Below are 20,650 nucleotides of genomic sequence, written 5' to 3'. Positions count from 1 at the left end.
GAGCGAAACACCAACGTCAAAGACCTGGGAGTGATCATGTCGGAGGATCTCACCTTCAAGGACCATAACATTGTATCAATCGCATCTGCTAGAAAAATGACAGGATGGATAATGAGAACCTTCAAAACTAGGGAGGCCAAGCCCATGATGACACTCTTCAGGTCACTTGTTCTATCTAGGCTGGAATATTGCTGCACACTAACAGCACCTTTCAAGGCAGGTGAAATTGCCGACCTAGAAAATGTACAGAGAACTTTCACGGCGCGCATAACGGAGATAAAACACCTCAATTATTGGGAGCGCTTGAGGTTCCTAAACCTGTATTCCCTGGAACGCAGGAGGGAGAGATACATGATTATATACACCTGGAAAATCCTAGAGGGAATAGTACCGAACTTGCACACGAAAATCACTCACTACGAAAGCAAAAGACTTGGCAGACGATGCACCATCCCCCCAATGAAAAGCAGGGGTGTCACTAGCACGTTAAGAGACCATACAATAAGTGTCAGGGGCCCGAGACTGTTCAACTGCCTCCCAGCACACATAAGGGGGATTAACAACAGACCCCTGGCAGCCTTCAAGCTGGCACTGGACAAGCACCTAAAGTCAGTTCCGGATCAGCCGGGCTGTGGCTCGTACGTTGGTTTTGCGTGCAGCCAGCAGCAACAGCCTGGTTGATCAGGCTCTGATCCACCAGGAGGCCTGGTCACAGACCGGGCCGCGGGGGCGTTGACCCCCGGAACTCTCTCCAAGTAAACTCCAGGTAATTCCAGTTCCAGTAGTATTAGTGGTCCTGTACAAGTAGTATTAGTGGTAGTGTACCAGTAGTATTAGTGGTCCAGTACCAGTAGTATTAGTGGTCCTGTACTAGTACTATTAGTGGTCCTGTACCATTAGTATTAGTGGTCCTGTACCAGTAGCATTAGTGGTACTGTACCAGCAGTATTAGTGGTCCAGTACCAGTAGTATTAATGGTCCTGTACTAGTAGTATTAGTGGTCCTGTACCAGTAGTATTAGAGGTCCTGTGCCAGTACATTAATTGGTCCTGTACCAGTAGTATTAGTGGTCCTGTTCCAGTAGTATTAGTGGTCCTGTACCAGTAGCATTAGTGGCCTTGTATCAGTAGTATTAGTGGTCCTGTAGCAGTAGTATCAGTGGTCCTGTACCACTATTATTAGTGGTCCTGTACCAGTAGTATTAGTGGTCCAGTTCCAGTAGTATTAGTTGTCCTGTATCAGTAGTATTAGTGGTCCTGTACCAGTAGTATTAGTTGTCCAGTACCAGTAGTGTTAGTGGTCCTGTACCAGTATTATTAGTGGTCCTGTACCAGTATTATTAGTGGTCTTGTACCAGTAGTATTAATGGTCCTGTACCAGTAGTATTAGTGGTCCTGTACCAGTATTATTAGTGGTCCTGTACCAGTATTATTAGTGGTCCAGTACCAGTAGTATTAGTGGTCCTGTACCAGTAGTATTAGTGGTCCTGTATCAGTAGTATTGGTGGTCCTGTTCCAGTAGTATTAGTGGTCCTGTACCAGTAATATTAGTGGTCCTGTTCCAGTAGTATTAGTGGTCTTGTACCATTCATCTCATTCTTTAAAAAATCAGTGCTTCTTGGTATATACACCTTCAATGTATATACTTGCAGACACATTAGTATATACACTGAGAGATACACTCATCTCTCTGTATATACACTGAGAGATATACACATGTCAGTGTATATACACCGTGTAATACAGAGATCAAGTAATATGCTTGATTTTGTTTTATAATACTTGATGGTGGGTAGTGGATGGTTAGTTGATGGTGGGTAGTGGATAGTTAGTTGATGGTGGGTAGTGGATGGTTAGTTGATGGTGGGTAGTGGATGGTTAGTTGATGGTGGGTAGTGGATGGTTAGTTCATGGTGGGTAGTGGATGGTTAGTTGATGGTGGGTAGTGGATGGTTAGTTGATGGTGGGTAGTGGATGGTTAGTTGATGGTGGGTAGTGGATGGTTAGTTGATGGTGGGTAGTGGATGGTTAGTTGATGGTGGGTAGTGGATGGTTAGTTGATGGTGGGTAGTGGATGGTTAGTTGATGGTGGGTAGTGGATGGTTAGTTGATGGTGGGTAGTGGATGGTTAGTTGATGGTGGGTAGTGGATGGTTAGTTGATGGTGGGTAGTGGATGGTTAGTTGATGGTGGGTAGTGGATGGTTAGTTGATAGTGGGTAGTGGTGGATCAGAGCCTGATCAACCAGGCTGTTGCTGCTGGCTGCACGCAAACCAACGTACGAGCCACAGCCCGGCTGATCCGGAACTGACTTTAGGTGCTTGTCCAGTGCCAGCTTGAAGACTGCCAGGGGTCTGTTTTTAATCCCCCTTATGTGTGCTGGGAGGCAGTTGAACAGTCTCGGGCCCCTGACACTTATTGTATGGTCTCTTAACGTGCTAGTGACACCCCTGCTTTTCATTGGGGGGATGGTGCATCGTCTGCCAAGTCTTTTGCTGTCGTAGTGAGTGATTTTCGTGTGCAAGTTCGGTACTATTCCCTCTAGGATTTTCCAGGTGTATATAATCATGTATCTCTCCCTCCTGCGTTCCAGGGAATACAGGTTTAGGAACCTCAAGCGCTCCCAATAATTGAGGTGTTTTATCTCCGTTATGTGCGCCGTGAAAGTTCTCTGTACATTTTCTAGGTCGGCAATTTCACCTGCCTTGAGAGGTGTTGTTAGTGTGCAGCAATATTCCAGCCTAGATAGAACAAGTGACCTGAAGAGTGTCATCATGGGCTTGGCCTCCCTAGTTTTGAAGGTTCTCATTATCCATCCTGTCATTTTTCTAGCAGATGCGATTGATACAATGTTATGGTCCTTGAAGGTGAGATCCTCCGACATAATCACTCCCAGGTCTTTGACGTTGGTGTTTCGCTCTATTTTGTGGCCAGAATTTGTTTTGTACTCTGATGAAGATTTAATTTCCTCATGTTTACCATATCTGAGTAATTGAAATTTCTCATCGTTGAACTTCATATTGTTTTCTGCAGCCCACTGAAAGATTTGGTTGATGTCCGCCTGGAGCCTTGCAGTGTCTGCAATGGAAGACACTGTCATGCAGATTCGGGTGTCATCTGCAAAGGAAGACACGGTGCTGTGGCTGACGTCCTTGTCTATGTCGGATATGAGGATGAGGAACAAGATGGGAGCGAGTACTGTGCCTTGTGGAACAGAGCTTTTCACCGTAGCTGCCTCGGACTTTACTCTGTTGACGACTACTCTCTGTGTTCTGTTAGTGAGGAAATTATAGATCCATCGACCGACTTTTCCTGTTATTCCTTTAGCACGCATTTTGTGCGCTATTACGCCATGGTCACACTTGTCGAAGTCTTTTGCAAAGTCTGTATATATTACATCTGCATTCTTTTTGTCTTCTAGTGCATTTAGGACCTTGTCGTAGTGATCCAATAGTTGAGACAGACAGGAGCGACCTGTTCTAAACCCATGTTGCCCTGGGTTGTGTAACTGATGGGTTTCTAGATGGGTGGTGATCTTGCTTCTTAGGACCCTTTCAAAGATTTTTATGATATGGGATGTTAGTGCTATTGGTCTGTAGTTCTTTGCTGTTGCTTTACTGCCCCCTTTGTGGAGTGGGGCTATGTCTGTTGTTTTTAGTAACTGTGGGACGACCCCCGTGTCCATGCTCCCTCTCCATAGGATGGAAAAGGCTCGTGATAGGGGCTTCTTGCAGTTCTTGATGAACACAGAGTTCCATGAGTCTGGCCCTGGGGCAGAGTGCATGAGCATGTCATTTATCGCCTGTTCGAAGTCATTTGGCGTCAGGATAACATCGGATAGGCTTGTGTTAATCAAATTTTGTGGCTCTCTCATAAAAAATTAATTTTGATCTTCGACTCTCAGTCTGGTTAGCGGCTTGCTAAAAACTGAGTCATATTGGGACTTGAGTAGCTCACTCATTTCCTTGCTGTCATCTGTGTAGGACCCATCTTGTTTAAGTAGGGGCCCAATACTGGACGTTGTTCTCGATTTTGATTTGGCATAGGAGAAGAAATACTTTGGGTTTCTTTCGATTTCATTTATGGCTTTTAGTTCTTCCCGCGATTCCTGACTCCTAAAGGATTCTTTTAGCTTAAGTTCGATGCTTGCTATTTCTCTGACCAGTGTCTCCCTACGCATTTCAGATATATTGACCTCTTTTAGCCGCTCTGTTATTCTTTTCCGTCGCCTGTAAAGAGAGGGCCTGTCTCTTTCTATTTTACATCTACTCCTCCTTTTTCTTAGAGGAATAAGCCTTGTGCATACATCGAGTGCCACCAAGTTAATCTGTTCTAGGCGTAAGTTGGGGTCTGTGTTGCTTAGTATATCTTCCCAGCTTATATCGGTTAGGACTTGGTTTACTTGGTCCCACTTTATGTTTTTGTTATTGAAGTTGAATTTGGTGAATGCTCCCTCGTGACTAATCTCATTATGTCGGTCTGGGGCTCCACGCATACATGACTGAACCTCAATTATGTTGTGATCTGAGTATATTGTTTTTGATATGGTGACATTTCTTATCAGATCATCATTGTTAGTGAAGATGAGGTCTAGTGTATTCTCCAGTCTAGTAGGCTCTATTATTTGCTGGTTTAAATTGAATTTTGTGCAGAGATTTAAAAGCTCGCGTGAGTGTGAGTTTTCATCAGAGCTGCCTCCTGGTGTTATTACTGCAACAGTATTATTTGCTATATTCCTCCATTTTAGGTGCCTTAAGTTGAAATCCCCCAGGAGCAAGATGTTGGGTGCAGGAGCTGGAAGGTTTTCCAGACAGTGGTCAATTTTTAACAGCTGTTCCTGGAATTGCTGGGATGTTGCATCCGGAGGCTTGTAGACTACCACAATGACTAGGTTTTGGTTCTCGACCTTTACTGCTAAAACTTCCACTACATCATTTGAGGCATTTAGCAGTTCTGTGCAAACAAGTGACTCTGCAATGTACAGGTCAACCCCCCCCCCCCTTTTGCCCGTTCACTCTGTCACATCTGTATAGGTTGTAACCTGGGATCCATATTTCGTTGTCCAAGTGATCCTTTATGTGGGTCTCAGTGAAAGCCGCGAACATTGCCTTTGCCTCTGCAAGCAGTCCACTGATGAAAGGTATTTTGTTGTTTGTTGCTGGCTTTAGACCCTGTATATTTGCAAAGAAGAATGTTATCGGACTGGTGGTATTGTTGGTACTGGGGGGGGGAGATTTTTTTTCCGGCATTAGTATCTGTATCTGTTGGTTTGGAGTGGAGGCCATCGACTGTGGTTCCACTCCAGGAATGACTGGATTTGGTGTACGATTTCTGCCATTTCCTGCCAGTTTTTTTTTCCTTCCTAGCACTAAAAAACCTCTCCCTCTTGAGTGGCTGTGGCTACCCAGGTTTTCCCATGGCCTGGATGTTTTGTATCTTTTTGTCCCCTTTAGATGGTATGCCTGGCAATTTAAGTTATAGCACAGTCTTTCCTGTACTGAAGAGGTACACAGTTCAGGGTGAAAAAGCTTACAGGAAGGGAGTTTGCATTTTCCTGTTGTCATATGGGCATGGCATTTTCTAGGGTGGTCATAGTTGCACGTCCCATCTGTTTTTCCAGATTTCCCATGCCAGCAGATACCGAGTGCATAGTATGCACAGGCTTGGTTTCCGTTTGCCTTGGGTTTCTGTGACTGTATTCTCTGTTGGTGCATGTTTCCCTGTCTTACTTCTATCCTCCCTAGCACCAACAATGGAACTCCCACCAGTTGTTTTTGGTAATATATCCTTACTATTGCTAGTGGAGTCCTCTTGTTTGCTATTTCCTGCGGTATTTCTAGTTTGCAATATTGGTTTTATCTTATCTTTGACTACACTTGTTTCCCTACTATGGCTCCTGTCCCCTATGAGGTCATTTATATGTATTCCTTCCTGCGTATAATTCCCGACTACCTGGACAAAATCTCCAGCTTCACCATTACTGTCTCCCAGGACAGCATCTCCAGCTTCCCCATTACTGTCTCCCAGGACAGCACCTCCAGCTTCACCATTACTGTCTCCCAGGACAGCACCTCCAGCTTCACCATTACTGTCTCCCAGGACAGCACTATCAGCCCCACATTTACTGACTACCAGGACATCATCTCCAGCCTTACAGTTTCTGACTACATAGCCAGTATCAAGGGCAGTACCATTCAACCCAGACTTTTTATATTCCCATCTGTTGTAGAAAGCTTCCAGGTTTTCTATGAAAGCAGCTTTGATGTTGACCTCTTTTAATACCCTTGTGATTTTAGTCCACAGATTTATCTCATTTGGGCATACCCAAAAACACTTCCCTGTTTTAATACTGCTTGTAGCTAGTTCTTGGATATCTGCACAAGGGGCGTGACACCAATTTCCACAAAAATGACAATTTATGCATGTGGAAGCCCGTTTGTTTGACTGACCACAGACTACACACAGCTTCATAATGATTTGAATGGTTGATTTACTGCAATTCTACTAGCAACCTCTTGAATATTCTATTAATAACCTGCTAGGTAGTGCACAACGAAACCGTTTGAAACCAGTCCCGGGTTCGGACCAGTCAAGGGTTCGGACCAGTCAAGGGTTCGGACCAGTCAAGGGTTCGGACCAGTCTATCTGATCTGATCAGTGGGTCACTTATTTAAAACATACTGGTCGGTGATTTGAGCTAACACATGAAGGATCTACTGGAAATTATCTACCCGAGTAATATGTGATTTGATTGATACAAAAGTATAACTTGCGTGTTGAAGAGCCGGTGACTGCTGGCAGCTCCTACAGTGACGAACGGTCGACCTCCACCCTTGTTTATCAATCGCTGTATCTAGCTTCTCTATTTTTTTTCCGTCTCTACCACAATAAATGCTATATTATCACTATAGTTGACTTGTGCAAATTTTGGAGGAAGGAAGCTTTTTCTGTAGTAATAATTGCTTCTCGTTGTGTATATTGCGACCGCTGGTAACTACAGGTTATATGAAATTCACAGTAACGTCTGGTATTTCAAGAAAAAAGAAACTAATGAAAGTCACTCCGCTCCACTAAGTACCATTATAATACTGGTTAGTTGCTACTACAACACTGTATTCTGCTATTCACTGGTATCACTAGATTATATGCGAGTACACTAGCAGGCCAGGAAGATTATTAAAAACAGCTGACCTGTGGTAAGTTTCTGGCGACTTCTGGCACCTGCCTCAATAGGCTTATCACTTCATTTACAAATTCACCTGTTTTCAAATGACACTTTAGCCTTTATCATCAATATACTAGGGAGCCACTGTAGTATACACTATACACTATGTATACTCAATGTTATCAGGGAGACTTTCTTTCCTCTGACACAAAGTTCAATTATTATTATTTTTCCACACGGGACACAGGCCTATGATTCCCCTCTGGCAGTAAACTCTGCTAGGTAGTGCACACTAATTCTCCTTTTTTGACTCAGTATATAATGTTTTCCGGCCAAGATTGGTTCCAGGCGCTAGAGGGATGTATCGTATAGGATTGATGACACAAATTAAAGTTCTAGCACGTAAGAGCGACCGTGAAAACACCAGAAAACCCGGAGCACAACGAGGCACGCTGACACTCTGTCACGCTACGATATGTAAACCCTCCAGTGGTAGTGGATGGTTAGTTGATGGTGGGTAGTGGATGGTTAGTTGATGGTGGGTAGTTGATGGTTAGTTGATGGTGGGTAGTGGACGGTTAGTTGATGGTGGGTAGTGGACGGTTAGTTGATGGTGGGTAGTGGATGGTTAGTTGATGGTGGGTAGTGGACGGTTAGTTGATGGTGGGTAGTGGATGGTTAGTTGATGGTGGGTAGTGGACGGTTAGTTGATGGTGGGTAGTGGATGGTTAGTTGATGGTGGGTAGTGGATGGTTTTTGATGGTGGGTAGTGGATGGTTAGTTGATGGTGGGTAGTGGATGGTTAGTTGATTGTGGGTAGTGGATGGTTAGTTGATGGTGGGTAGTGGATGGTTAGTTGATGGTGGGTAGTGGATGGTTAGTTGATGGTGGGTAGTGAATGGTTTGTTGATGGTGGGTAGTGGATGGTTAGTTGATGGTGGGTAGTGGATGGTTTGTTGATGGTGGGTAGTGGATGGTTAGTTGATGGTGGGTAGTGGATGGTTAGTTGATGGTGGGTAGTGGATGGTTAGTTGATGGTGAGTAGTGGATGGTTTGTTGATGGTGGGTAGTGGATGGTTAGTTGATGGTGGGTAGTGGATGGTTAGTTGATGGTGGGTAGTGGATGGTTAGTTGATGGTGGGAAGTGGATGGTTAGTTGATGGTGGGTAGTGGATGGTTAGTACCAACAATACCACCAGTCCGATAACATTCTTCTTTGCAAATATACAGGGTCTAAAGCCAGCAACAAACAACAAAATACCTTTCATCCGTGGACTGCTTGCAGAGGCAAAGGCAATGTTCGCGGCTTTCACTGAGACCCCACATAAAGGATCACTTGGACAACGAAATATGGATCCCAGGTTACAACCTATACAGATGTGACAGAGTGAACAGGCAAAAAAAGGGGGGGGGGGTTGGCCTGTACATTGCAGAGTCACTTGTTTGCACAGAACTGCTAAATGCCTCAAATGATGTAGTGGAAGTTTTAGCAGTAAAGGTCGAGAACCAAAACCTAGTCATTGTGATAGTCTACAAGCCTCCGGATGCAACATCCCAGCAATTCCAGGAACAGCTGTTAAAAATTGACCACTGCCTGGAAAATCTTCCAGCTCCTGCACCCAACATCTTGCTCCTGGGGGATTTCAACTTAAGGCACCTAAAATGGAGGAATATAGCAAATAATATTGTTGCAGTAATAACACCAGGAGGCAGCTCTGATGAAAACTCACACTCACACGAGCTTAAAAATCTCTGCACAAAATTCAATTTAAACCAGCAAATAATAGAGCCTACTAGACTGGAGAATACACTAGACCTCATCTTCACTAACAATGATGATCTGATAAGAAATGTCACCATATCAAAAACAATATACTCAGATCACAACATAATTGAAGTTCAGACATGTATGCGTGGAGCCCCAGACCGACATAATGAGACTAGTCACGATTGAGCATTCACCAAATTCAACTTCAATAACAAAAACATAAAATGGGACCAAGTAAACCAAGTCCTAACCGATATAAGCTGGGAAGATATACTAAGCAACACAGACCCCAACTTATGCCTAGAACAGATTAACTCCGTGGCACTCGATGTATGCACAAGGCTTATTCCTCTAAGAAAAAGGAGGAGTAGATGTAAAATAGAAAGAGACAGGCGCTCCCTTTACAGGCGACGGAAAAGAATAACAGAGCGGCTAAAAGAGGTCAATATATCTGAAATGCGTAGGGAGACACTGGTCAGAGAAATAGCAAGCATCGAACTTAAGCTAAAAGAATCCTTTAGGAGTCAGGAATCGCGGGAAGAACTAAAAGCCATAAATGAAATCGAAAGAAACCCAAAGTATTTCTTCTCCTATGCCAAATCGAAATCGAGAACAACGTCCAGTATTGGGCTCCTACTTAAACAAGATGGGTCCTACACAGATGACAGCAAGGAAATGAGTGAGCTACTCAAGTCCCAATATGACTCAGTTTTTAGCAAGCTGCTAACCAGACTGAGAGTCGAAGATCAAAATGAATTTTTTATGAGAGAGCCACAAAATTTGATTAACACAATCCTATCCGATGTTATCCTGACGACAAATGATTTCGAACAGGCGATAAATGACATGCCCATGCACTCTGCCCCAGGACCAGACTCATGGAACTCTGTGTTCATCAAGGACTGGAAGAAGCCCCTATCACGAGCCTTTTCCTGGAGAGGGAGCATGGACACGAGGGTCGTCCCACAGTTACTAAAAACAACAGACATAGCCCCACTCCACAAAGGGGGCAGTAAAGCAACAGCAAAGAACTACAGACCAATAGTACTAACATCCCATATCATAAAAATCTTTGAAAGGGTCCTAAGAAGCAAGATCACCACCCATCTAGAAACCCATCAGTTACACAACCCAGGGCAACATGGGTTTAGAACAGGTCGCTCCTGTCTGTCTCAACTATTGGATCACTACGACAAGGTCCTAAATGCACTAGAAGACAAAAAGAATGCAGATGTAATATATACAGACTTTGCAAAAGCCTTCGACAAGTGTGACCATGGCATAATAGCGCACAAAATGCGTGCTAAAGGAATAACAGGAAAAGTCGGTCGATGGATCTATAATTTCCTCACTAACAGAACACAGAGAGTAGTCGTCAACAGAGTAAAGTCCGAGACAGCTACGGTGAAAAGCTCTGTTGCACAAGGCACAGTACTCGCTCCCATCTTGTTCCTCATCCTCATAACCGACACAGACAAGGATGTCAGCCACAGCACCGTGTCTTCCTTTGCAGATGACACCCGAATCTGCATGACAGTGTCTTCCATTGCAGACACTGCAAGGCTCCAGGCGGACATCAACCAAATCTTTCAGTGGGCTGCAGAAAACAATTTGAAGTTAAACGATGTGAAATTTCAATTACTCAGATATGGTAAACATCAGAGTACAAAACAAATTCTGGCCACAAAATAGAGCGAAACACCAACGTCAAAGACCTGGGAGTGATCATGTCGGAGGATCTCACCTTCAAGGACCATAACATTGTATCAATCGCATCTGCTAGAAAAATGACAGGATGGATAATGAGAACCTTCAAAACTAGGGAGGCCAACCCTATGATGACACTCTTTAGGTCACTTGTTCTATCTAGGCTGGAATATTGCTGCACACTAACAGCACCTTTCAAGGCAGGTGAAATTGCCGACCTAGAAAATGTACAGAGAACTTTCACGGCGCGCATAACGGAGATAAAACACCTTAATTACTGGGAGCGCTTGAGGTTCCTAAACCTGTATTCCCTGGAATGCAGGAGGGAGAGATACATGATTATATACACCTGGAAAATCCTAGAGGGACTAGTACCGAACTTGCACACGAAAATCACTCACTACGAAAGCAAAAGACTTGGCAGACGATGCACCATCTCCCCAATGAAAAGCAGGGGTGTCACTAGCACGTTAAGAGACCATACAATAAGTGTCAGGGGCCCGAGACTGTTCAACTGCCTCCCAGCACACATAAGGGGGATTACCAACAGACCCCTGGCAGTCTTCAAACTGGCACTGGACAAGCACCTAAAGTCAGTTCCTGATCAGCCGGGCTGTGGCTCGTACGTTGGTTTGCGTGCAGCCAGCAGCAACAGCCTGGTTGATCAGGCTCTGATCCACCAGGAGGCCTGGTCACAGACCGGGCCGCGGGGGCGTTGACCCCCGGAACTCTCTCCAGGTAAACTCCAGGTAAACTCCAGTGGATGGTTAGTTGATGGTGGGTAGTGGATGGTTAGTTGATGGTGGGTAGTGGATGGTTAGTTGATTTTGAGTAGTGGATGGTTTGTTGATGGTGGGTAGTGGATGGTTAGTTGATGGTGGGTAGTGGATGGTTAGTTGATGGTGGGTAGTGGATGGTTAGTTGATGGTGGGTAGTGGATGGTTAGTTGATGGTGGGAAGTGGATGGTTAGTTGATGGTGGGTAGTGGATGGTTAGTTGATGGTGGGTAGTGGATGGTTAGTTGATGGTGGGTAGTCGATGGTTAGTTGATGGTGGGTAGTGGATGGTTAGTTGATGGTGGGTAGTGGATGGTTAGTTGATTGTGAGTAGTGGATGGTTAGTTGATGGTGGGTAGAGGAAGGTTAGTTGATGGTGGGTAGTGGATGGTTAGTTGATGGTGGGTAGTGGATGGTTAGTTGATGGTGGGTAGTGGATGGTTAGTTGATGGTGGGTAGTGGATGGTTAGTTGATGGTTAGTTGATGGTGGGTAGTGGATGGTTAGTTGATGGTGGGTAGTGGATGGTTAGTTGATGGTGGGTAGTGGATGGTTAGTTGATGGAGGGTAATGGATGGTTTGTTGATGGTGGGTAGTGGATGGTTAGTTGATGGTGGGTAGTGGATGGTTTTTGATGGTGGGTAATGGATGGTTTGTTGATGGTAGGTAGTGGATGGTTAGTTGATGTCGGGTAGTGGATGGTTAGTTGATGGTGGGTAGTTGATGGTTTGTTGATTGTGGGTAGTGGATGGTTAGTTGATGGTGGGTAGTGGATGGTTAGTTGATGGTGGGTAGTGGATGGTTAGTTTATGATGGGTAGTGGATGGTTAGTTGATGGTGGGTAGTGGATGGTTAGTTAATGGTGGGGTAGTGGATGGTTAGTTGATGGTGGGTAGTGGATGGCTAGCTGATGGTGGGTAGTGGATGGTTAGTTGATGGTGGGTAGTGGATGGTTAGTTGATGGTGGGTTGTGGATGGTTAGTTGATGGTGGGTAGTTGATGGTGGGTAGTGGATGGTTAGTTGATGGTGGGTAGTCGATAGTTATTAGAAGGTGGGTAGTGGATGGTTAGTTGATGGTTAGTTGATGGTGGGTAGTGGATGGTTAGTTGATAATGGGTAGTGGATGGTTAGTTGATGGTAGGTAGTGGATGGTTAGTTGATGGTGGGTTGTGGATGGTTAGTTGATGGTGAGTAGTGAATGTCAGTAGATGGTGGATAGTGGATGGTTAGTTGATGGTGGGTAGTGGATGGTTAGTTGATGGTGGGTAGTGAATGGTTAGTTAATGGTGGGTAGTGGATGGTTAGTTAATGGTGGGTAGTGGATGGTTAGTTGATTGTGGGTAGTGGACGGTTAGTTGATGGTGGGTAGTGGATGGTTAGTTGATGGTGGGCAGTGGATGTCAGTAGATGGTGGATAGTGGATAGTTAGTTGATGGTGGGTAGTGGATGTCAGAAGATGGTGAGCAGTGGATGGTTAGTTGATGGTGGGTAGTGGATAGTTTTTAGAAGGATGGTAGTGCATGGTCAGTAGATGGTGGGTAGTGGATGGTTAGTCGAAGGTGGGTAGTAGATGGTGGGTAGTGGATGGTCAGTGAAAGGTGGGTAGTGGATGGTCAGTAGATGGTGGTTAGTGAATTGTAAGTAGAAGGTGGGTAGTGGATGGTCAGTAGATAGTGGGTAGCAGATGGGCAGTAAAAGGTGGGTAATGGATGGTTAGTAGATGGTGGGTAGTGGATGGTCAGTAGAAGGTGGGTAGTGGATGGTCTGTTGGAGGTGGGTAGTGGATGGTCAGTAGAAGGTGTGTTGTGGATGGTCAGTAGATGGTGGGTAGTTGATGGTCAGTAGGTGGGTAGTGGATTGTCAGTAGAAGGCGGGTAGTGGATGGTCAGTAGAAGGTGGGTAGTCGATGGTCAGTAGATGGTGGGTAGTGGATGATCAGTAAAAGGTGGGTAGTGGATGGTAAGTAAGTGGTGGGTAGTGGATGGTTAGTAGAATGTGCGTAGTGGATGGTCAGCAGAACGTGGGTAATGGATGGTCAGTAGAAGGTGGGTAGTGGATGGTCAGTAGAAGGTGGATAGTGGATGGTCAGTAGAAAGTGGGTAGTGGATGGCCAGTAGAAGGTGGGCAGTGAATGGTCAGTAGATGGTGAGTAGTGGATGGTCAGTAAAAGGTGGGTAGTGGTTGGTCAGTAGATGGTGGTTATTGTATGGTCGGTAGAAGGTGGGTAGTGGATGGCCAGTAGAAGGTGGATAGTGGATGGTCAGTAGAAGGTGGGTAGTGGATGGTGAGTGGAAGGTGTTTAGTGGATGGTCAGTAGAAGGTGGGTAGTGGATGGTCTGTAGAAGGTGGGTAGTGGATGGCAAGTAGAAGGTGGGTAATGGATGGTCAGTAGAAGGTGGGTAGTGGATGATCAGTAGATGGTGGTTATTGTATGGTCGGTAGAAGGTGGGTAGTGGATGGCCAGTAGAAGGTGGGTAGTGGATGGTCAGTAGAAGGTGGGTAGTGGATGGTCAGTAGATGGTGGGTAATGGATGGTCAGTAGAATGTGGGTAATGGATGGTCAGTAGATGGTGGGTAGTGGATGGTCAGTAGAAGGTGGGTAGTGGATTGCCAGTAGAAGGTGGGTAGTGGATGGTCAGTAGAAGGTGGGTAGTGGGTGGTCAGTAGAAGGTGGGTAGTGGATGGTCAGTAGATGGTGGGTAGTGGATGGTCAGTAGAAGGCGGGTAGTGGATGGTCAGTAGAAGGTGGGTAGTGGATGGTCAGTAGATGGTGGGTAGTGGATGGTCAGTAGAAGGTGGGTAGTGGATGGTCAGTAGAAGGTGGGTAGTGGATGGTCAGTAGATAATGGGTAGTGGATGGTCAGTAGGTGGGTAGTGGATGGTCAGTAGAAGGTGGGAAGTGGATGGTCAGTAGAAGATGTTTAGTGGATGGTCAGTAGAAGGTGGGTAGTGGATGGTCAGTAGAAGGTAGGTAGTGGATGGTCAGTAGATGGTGGGTAGTGGATGGTCAGTAGAAGGTGGGTAATGGAAGGACAGTAGAAGGTGGGTAGTGGATGGTCAGTAGAAGGTGGGTAGTGGATGGTCAGTGGAAGGTGGGTATTGGATGGTCAGTAGAAGGTGGGTAGTGGATGGTCAGTAGAAGGTGGGTAATGGATGGTCAGTAGAAGGTGGGTAGTGGATGGTCAGTAGAAGATGGGTAGTGGATGGTCAGTAGAAGGTGGGAAGTAAAACGAAAAAAATCAGGATGACAGAGCTGGAAGACAGTACAGCTTGCCAGGAGAGTCCCAGAGGTCTCATAGTGTCCCGCTTACTGGAGGATAACACAGGAGAAGATGTAGCGGGTGAAGTAATTCTTCAAGATTGAGTTGACAAAGTGTGTTTCAAATTGATTGACCCAATCCTGGGATATATTGTTTTGAAATTTTGTCTAATATTTGAAACACTGTATAAGGTGAAAAGAGTCAGGGTTTTGTGGTGATTTAATTTGAGGGACGAGCTTATTTCTACCATACAGTCTGGAACAGATGATCAGGTTGTGGAAGAATGGGAGAGAAAATGGGAGATATGGGGAAGGAGGAAGGATTAGTGAAATGGAACAGTGAAGAGAGGACTAATCTCAGAAGAGAAGAATCAAGAGGGAGAGAGATGATTTTTTGCAGTATCTCCAGAAGTGATGCAAGAACACAGTATATTCAGAATACAGAACACAGTATAATCAGAACGCAGTGAGATAGAAAACTCAGTTTTTGGTACTCAAATATAGATGGACTCAACAACAAGTGTGAAGTTATGGAAGCAAGAGTAGGAGAAGACGAACCTGATATTGTAGCTGTTACAGAGACGTGATATTCCCAGAGTTCTAGCAGATATTAAGAATAGAAGGGACTATATGATTCTCGTACTGTAAACAGTGGTTATGAGGGCTAGTAACTAGGTTAAGCTACTAGTACAAGGAGATTGCAACCACTAGGACACTGCTAAACTAGAACCCTCCAGGGAAGACCAAGAATTTTCTGAAGACATAAAGGGTACAACAAGAGTGAAAGGAGGAAGAGGAGGAAGAGAACCGGCTACACTTGATTTGCTTCTCACACAAAACCAATCGGATATGATTGAAATTATTTACGTAGTAAACACAGGGTACAAAGAGAGATGTGGTAATAAATTCTGAATAAATGAGTGACATGGGAATATTGAAAGAAATGGAGGAAGCAAGAGGAAATGTAACCATGGAGGACACGGGGAATTTCCCAGGGAAAAGGGCATTGGGAAAGTGACCTTTCCTTTGGATTATTTGTTAATGAGAGCATTATGGGAGGTTAAAACAAAGGAAAATACGAGCATATTGTTGAATCAGGAATAAAGACAAAAAAGAATAGGAGGAATATGGAATAAATCACAACAGTGGAAAACGAGAGATAAGGAAAGGCATAAGTAAATAGCAAGAATAGGAAGGGAAGCGAGAACGATTTAGAAGTGATCCAAAGGTTTGATAAAAGGCAACTGTGATGAAGCAAGTGATAATGGTAAGAGAGAGAGAGAGAGAGAGAGAGAGAGAGAGAGAGAGAGAGAGAGAGAGAGAGAGAGAGAGAGAGAGAGAGAGAGAGAGAGAGAGAGAGAGAGAGAGAGAGATGGCTCCAACTTCATCCTGTCCCGTACTTGTATGTCTCATAACAATAAAAATGCTTTCAAATGAGCTGATGTAGGTAACAGCTCTTAGCTTGCCAATAAAGTTAGGAATCCTTAACCTGTAAATAGCTGTCAATAAAGCTAGGGATCCTTAACCTTGTCAAACCCTGTGTAAAAAAAAAAAAAAAAAAAAAAAGAGAGAGAGAGAGTGAGAGAGATGGGGAATGATATAGACGTATGAGAAAGTAAGAAAGTAAGAGAAATTAAGATAGTAAGAGAAAGTAAGACAATATGAGAAAGTAAGATAGTATGAGAAAGTAAGATAGTAAGAGAAAGTAAGATAGTAAGAGAAAGTAAAATAGAGAAAGTAAGATAAAGTAAGATAAAGCAGGATAGAGAAAGTAGGACAGTAAGATAAAGTAAGATAGTAAGATAGTAAGATAAAGTAAGATAGTAAGATAAAGTAAGATAGAGAAAGTAAAAAGTAAGATAGTAAGATAAAGTAAGATAGAGAAAGTAGGATGGTAAGATAAAGATAGAGAAAGTAAGATAGTAAGATAATGTAAGACAGAGAAAGTAAGATAGAAAGATAAAGTAAGATAGAGAAAGTAAGATAGTAAGATAAGGAAAGATAAAGTAAGATAGAGAAAGTAAGGTAGAGAAAGTAAGATAATAAGATAAAGTAATATAGAGAAAGTAAGATAGCAAGATAAAGATAGAGAAAGTAAGATAGTAAGATAAAGGAAGATAAAGTAAGGTAGTAAGATAGTAAGATAGAGAAAGTAATATAGTAAGATAAAGTAAAATAGAGAAAGTAAGATAAAGTAAGATAGAGAAAGTAAGATAGTAAGATAAAGTAAGATAGAGAAAGTAAGATAGTAAGATAAAGTAAGATAGAGAAAGTAAGATAGTAAGATAAAGTAAGATAGAGAAAGTAAGATAGTAAGATAGAGAAAGTAAGATAGTAAGATAAAGTAAGATAGAGAAAGTAAGATAGTAAGATAAAGTAAGATAGAGAAAGTAAGATAGTAAGATAAAGTAAGATAGAGAAAGTAAGATAGTAAGATAAAGTAAGATAGAGAAAGTAAGATAGTAAGATAAAGTAAGATAGAGAAAGTAAGATAGTAAGATAAAGTAAGATAGAGAAAGTAAGATAGTAAGATAAAGTAAGATAGAGAAAGTAAGATAGTAAGATAAAGTAAGATAGAGAAAGTAAGATAGTAAGAGAAAATCTATTCGAAATTTTCCCCTCTAAACAATACAGAATTATAAATAATTGATACATATAATTATTGACCCAGAATTTTATTGATACATTATACATAGAATTATAGATACATTATACATAGAATTATAGATACATTATACATAGAATTATAGATACATTATACATAGAATTATAGATACATTATACATAGAATTATAGATACATTATACATAGAATTATAGATACATTATACATAGAATTATAGATACATTATACATAGAATTATAGATACATTATACATAGAATTATAGATACATTATACATAGAATTATAGATACATTATACATAGAATTATAGATACATTATACATAGAATTATAGATACATTATACATAGAATTATAGATACATTATACATAGAATTATAGATACATTATACATAGAATTATAGATACATTATACATAGAATTATAGATACATTATACATAGAATTATAGATACATTATACATAGAATTATAGATACATTATACATAGAATTATAGATACATTATACATAGAATTATAGATACATTATACATAGAATTATAGATACATTATACATAGAATTATAGATACATTATACATAGAATTATAGATACATTATACATAGAATTATAGATACATTATACATAGAATTATAGATACATTATACATAGAATTATAGATACATTATACATAGAATTATAGATACATTATACACAGAATTATAGATACATTATACATAGAATTATAGACACATTATACATAGAATTATAGATATAGTATACACAGAATTATAGATACATTATACATAGAATTATTGAAACATTATACATAGAATTATTGAAACATTATACATGGAATTATAGATACATTATACATAGAATTATAGATACATTATACATAGAATTATAGATACATTATACATAGAATTATAGATACATTATACACAGAATTATAGATACATTATACATAGAATTATAGATACATTATACATAGAATTATAGATACATTATACACAGAATTATTGATACATTATACATAGAATTATAGACACATTATACATAGAATTATAGATATAGTATACACAGAATTATAGATACATTATACATAGAATTATTGAAACATTATACATAGAATTATTGAAACATTATACATGGAATTATAGATACATTATACATAGAATTATAGATATAGTATACACAGAATTATAGATACATTATACATAGAATTATAGATACATTATACATAGAATTATAGATATAGTATACACAGAATTATAGATACATTATACATAGAATTATTGAAACATTATACATAGAATTATTGAAACATTATACATGGAATTATAGATACATTATACATAGAATTACTGATACATTATACATAGAATTATTGATACATTATACATGGAATTATAAATACATTATACATAGAATTATAGATACATTATACATAGAATTATAGATACATTATACATAGAATTATTGAAACATTATACATGGAATTATAGATACATTATACATAGAATTACTGATACATTATACATAGAATTATTGATACATTATACATGGAATTATAGATACATTATACATAGAATTATAGATACATTATACATAGAATTAAAGATACATTATACATAGAATTATTGAAACATTATACATGGAATTATAGATACATTATACATAGAATTATTGATACATTATACATAGAATTATAAATACATTATACATAGAATTATAAATACATTATACATAGAATTATAAATACATTATACATAGAATTATAAATGCAATTTACATAGAATTATAAATACATTATACATAGAATTATAAATACAATTTACATAGAATTATAAATACATTATACATAGAATTATTGAAACATTATACATAGAATTATAGATATATTATACACAGAATTATAGATACATTATACATGGAATTATAAATAGATTATACATAGTATAACTGGTAAATGATGCAAACTATAATTGTTTTACATATTACAGTAATTATCTTGCTTTGAGTTATGGTTGATTGATTGTGGTTGATGATTGTGGTTGATTGATGATTGTGGTTGATTGTGGCACTCTCCCCCACAAGCCCTTATCAGTTCTCCGTCCAGTGCTGTGTAAAACTGGATAAAAGAAATGATAAGGAAACGTGACAGGGATATCAGGTTGACTGGTTGATTTTGGTTGATTTTGGTTGATTTTAGTTGATTGGTTGATTTTGGTTGACTGGTTGATTTTGGTTGACTGGTTGATTTTGGTTGATTGGTTGATTTTGGTTGATTGGTTGATTTTGGTTGACTGGTTGATTTTGGTTGATTGGTTGATTTTAGTTGATTGGTTGATTTTAGTTGACTGGTTGATTTTGGTTGACTGGTTGATTTTGGTTGATTGGTTGATTTTGGTTGATTGGTTGATTTTGGTTGACTGGTTGATTTTGGTTGATTGGTTGATTTTGGTTGATTGGTTGATTTTGGTTGACTGGTTGATTTTAGTTGACTGGTTGATTTTTTGGTTGAATGTTTTTGACAGGACACTGGAGGTCACAGGACACTGGAGAGCACAGGCCACTGGAGGTCACAGGACACTGGAGGTCACAGGACACTGGAGGTCACAGAACACTAGAGGTCACAGAACACTGGAAGTCACAGGTCGCTGGAAGTCACACGACACTGAAGGTCACAGGACACTGGAGGTCACAGGACACTGGAGGTCACAGGTTACTGGAGGTCACAGGTCACTGGAGGTCACAGGACACTGGAGGTCACAGGTCACTGGAGGTCACAGGACACTAGAGGTCACAGGACACTGGAAGGCACAGGTCAATGGAGGTCACAGGACACTGGAGGTCACAGGTCACTGGAGGTCACAGGACACTGGAGGTCACAGGATACTGGAGGTCACAGGTCACTGGAGGTCACAGGACACTGGAGGTCACAGGTCACTGGAGGTCACAGGTCACTGGAGGTCACAGGACACTGGAGGTCACAGGTCACTGGAGGTCACAGGACACTGGAGGTCACAGGTCACTGGAGGTCACAGGACACTGGAGGTCATAGGACACTGGAGGTCACAGGTCACTGGAGGTCACAGGACACTGGAGGTCACAGGACACTGGATGTCACAGGTCACTGGAGGTCACAGGACACTGGAGGTCACAGGTCACTGAAGGTCACAGGACACTGGAGGTCACAGGATACTGGAGGTCACAGGTCACTGGAGGTCACAGGACACTGGAGGTCACAGGTCACTGGAGGTCACAGGTCACTGGAGGTCACAGGACACTGGAGGTCACAGGTCACTGGAGGTCACAGGTCACTGGAGGTCACAGGTCACTGGAGGTCACAGGTCACTGGAGGTCACAGGTCAC

The sequence above is a fragment of the Cherax quadricarinatus genome, chromosome 96, assembly GCF_038502225.1.
Source record: "Cherax quadricarinatus isolate ZL_2023a chromosome 96, ASM3850222v1, whole genome shotgun sequence".
NCBI classification, from domain to species: domain Eukaryota; kingdom Metazoa; phylum Arthropoda; class Malacostraca; order Decapoda; family Parastacidae; genus Cherax; species Cherax quadricarinatus.
This window is presented reverse-complemented; position numbering follows the sequence as displayed.